A 3,676-nucleotide genomic window follows, 5' to 3' on the forward strand; every position below is an offset into this window, starting at 1 on the left:
ACTTGGCTTGAATGAGACCACCTATGAATTGGCAGAGCATCCCTGTAAGCTGTGAAATATTTTCCCATCTGTCATGGACAAAAGTAAAACTAATCTTCAGCCTATGTACTAAAGTTTGCTTGGATTATTTTCCAGTTAAAAACAGGAAAAACGAGAATTCTTAACCAAAACCTGTGTCAATCGAGCTCACCACCAACCATAGTTGTCTTTGGATATCTCTTCCCAATGATAAGTAGGAAAGCCCCAATTCTAGCCATTTTTATCAAAATATTCAGGAGGTGCCCCGGTAGAAGTGTTCATTCGAAACAAATTTGGATAAACCCAAGTATCCATACTGTTTCTGTCAACTCTGATGGGAAGATCTCCCTTTAGAATCACTCCATTCTTTCTTGCGTATTCAGAAGCTTCATACAACTATCAGAATAAGATGATAGCAAACAGTTAGATATTGTGTTACATGATTTAACGACCGTGTAGAGCTTATAGTAGGGTTCAATATAACTAACTTGTAAATGCAGATGATATTGAACATAGTAGTGGAAGCACATATTTTGCAAGAAACCATGTCAAAAGTAGAAACTCTTCAATGATGAATTTTGCAATCAAAGGAATATTAGAAAATAACAGTCAAGAATAAGAGAGAACACTCAGGAAAAGCAAAAGAATTTGCACACGTACTCACAAAACAAATAGACTGAAAATGAGAGAGATGATGTAATGCATTAAGGATAAAATAGAGTAGTATAATTATAAAGATCCAACTAATTTCATGCATAGATCGGAATATGAAGCCAACTCTTTTCCTGAAACATTAACTTGACTGCTACTGCCATGAATTAACTACCTTCTTTGCCATCTGCTGCCCTAATTGAGCCTAACTGCACTGGAGCTTAGGTTTGCACCACTTTTGATGATCCATATCCTGATGTATCAATACCTTTAGCTGATTCCTTCTCAAGATGTTCCTTAATCCAGATGTAAGTAATCCTCAGTCCATCCTACAAAACCAGAATTTAGATGTTTCTGTAAGAATATGCAGAATCCTAAACATTTCATTACTCTTTTTCGAAGAAAATGAACAGGCCGAAATTGATAAAAAGAAAGTAAGAAACAAGAAAGAAGAAAGGAATCATTTTTATACCTTCAACTTCATTGTTGGAGCCCAGCCAAGTTTCTCTTTGATAAGTGTATTGTCTGAGTTACGACCACGAACACCCTCTGGGCCAGGAATGTGATGTATAGGAGTTTTCTTGTCGTCAAAACCAAGAACGATCTCAGCCATCTCATTCATGCTGACCATTTCATCACTTCCAATATTTACCGGCTCACGGAAGTCGGATTTAGTCAATCTAAACACAACAATAGATCGAAATGTCAAGTCTTCTATCATAGAATATGAATTAACTTGAAACAGTTTAGTTACTTGATTAACACCAAATCAACTTCCTATCCTACCAATTAAGGCAAATACTAAATTATAAAGAAGCAGTAAGTCCTCTTATAGTCATTTACTCCAATAATGTTATTGAGTCAGCTAACTGAATTTTGCAAAGAAACATTTTAATGAAAATAATGACTCCTTTGAATAACTCAAACATTAAAAGCTTAGTTTAATAGTCATGTTTACATCAATCATAAATATCATAAGCTCAAAATTCTAAATCAAACAGAGAAACCCAACAAATAGCACATGAATAAAGCAGGATAGGCCACACAATCAACCAAGACGTACCTAAGTACACCTTCAACACACTCATCAATGAATGTGAATGATCGTGTTTGTAAACCATCTCCCCACATCTCAAATTTGTTAGTAGACGTGATTGCTTTCCGACAAAAAGCAGCAGGAGCCTTCTCCCTTCCACCTGTATGACGAAGCAACAAACTTGTTCAATCCAAAAGGACCATATATGTTATGGAACCTTCCAATGCAACACAACATAAGGATAACTATGTCTAAGTATAACACAATTACAATTTTAGTTAATACACTTACAATTACCTTCCATTCCACTTTGACCTTGATCCATTCCACTTTGACCTTGTTAAGAACAGGTAACATACATTAGAGTTAAAGAATTGAGAGAGTGATAGAAACAACAATAATGAATGAAAAACGCAAACCCTAATCACCCGTAGAGTAAGATAACTGGTTCAAAGTCCTTTACTCACCTGTAAAGGACAACAATTATCACAAACCCTAAATTAAAAATATGGAAATCTGGGAGTGAGTGAGAGAAGTGAGAACAAGAAATTTAATACAGAAATTTAATCAACCAACCTTGTAAAACAAAATGATTAGAAGAACGAAGTTCACAATAATCATTGACTCTGCAGTAGCTATTTTTCGTACCGTAATATTCATCGATTCAGCAGCTACGTCAATACTTCAACGATTTACACAACAGATCTGAAGCAACATGTGCAAACCTGCAAGCAGATCAACAACATCAACTGGAATCATCGTTCGTCTTCACCGAGTCATCATCTACGCAACAACTTCAGATCGAACCGGATTGCATCACCAGAACAACGTACTTTCGATCGAGCTCAACGCCGCACTGACGTCGCAAATCCAACGTCATCATATTGAAGAGTGAGATAAAGATGAGGGTGGATGTGAAGTTGTCATGGTTGATAATGGCGAGTGATGGTGGTGGATGATGGAGGTGAGTGATGAGAGGGAGGGGAGAGGAGAGGAGAAGCTAGGTTTTTGTTTTTTTTTTTTTTTGAAGCGACTGAGTGGTTGAAGATGAGTGTTAAGTGAGAGAATCGTGTGAGGGGTTTAGAAGAACAAAATTAGGTTACAATTTTTTTTTCCTTTTTTTACTAAAAAAAATTAGAAAAGAAAATAATTACTAGAGGGAAACTAAAATAAAGGAGAGGGAAATTCTGGCGGTATATATTTTTTGGGTTTCGGCCACAGTTTGAACAAAAAATTATAAGGCTGCGGTTTTTTTTTTGCGGCATAAAATATCTACAGTTACCTAACTGTGGCAATTGAAGTAAAGGCCACAGTTTCACACTCCAGATTCAATGTTTTAAAACATATTTCTACGATTTGAAAACCCTGGCAAAAGCATGTATGTGGCCACAGTTTCTGAGTTGTGGAAAAATTTAGCGTGGCCGTAGGCCAAAAATGTTGTAGTGCATGATGTAACATAGATAGGAAAATAATTGAATTAATATTATATTAGACTACAATCTTTTATTTTTTTCAAAAAATTTGATTGAGAAAGACAGGAGAAACCATGTGTATAAAATAGTTCTCTCTTATGGAAAGCCAATTTCAATTAAAGTAGTTAAGGTATTATGGTCATCAAAAGATGCCAGAACCTTTACAATGGAAGTTATATCTATAATATAAGAAAATTAATGGTTGTGGAAAAGTGCAAAATGCCCCTATTTGATTTTTTGCCACCACATTAAAATTGTGGTTTTTTAGTCTTTGTACCATAAAGTTCTTAATTTTATTATTAAAATAATACAACTCTTATATTTTATCAAACTTATCAAATCTCTCTCTATTCTCTATTTTTTTTCTCTTTCATCACTTTCTCACTTTTTTCTTCCAAAAAAAAAACTATCAATCTATCTATAATATAAGAAAATTAATGGTTATGGAAAAGTCCAAAATACTCTTATTTGATTTTTTGTCACCATATTAAAATTGTAG

The 3,676-nt window shown here is 34.6% G+C and overlaps 1 pseudogene; it reads right to left on the reverse strand.

The window, feature by feature from the left end:
• Window positions 1-836: 836 nt before the first annotated feature.
• Window positions 837-2,643, reverse strand: LOC131638834 (GDP-mannose 3,5-epimerase 2-like; annotated as a pseudogene).
• Window positions 2,644-3,676: the final 1,033 nt, after the last annotated feature.

Source organism: Vicia villosa, unplaced genomic scaffold (genome assembly GCF_029867415.1).
Source record: "Vicia villosa cultivar HV-30 ecotype Madison, WI unplaced genomic scaffold, Vvil1.0 ctg.002444F_1_1, whole genome shotgun sequence".
In the NCBI taxonomy this organism is placed as follows: domain Eukaryota; kingdom Viridiplantae; phylum Streptophyta; class Magnoliopsida; order Fabales; family Fabaceae; genus Vicia; species Vicia villosa.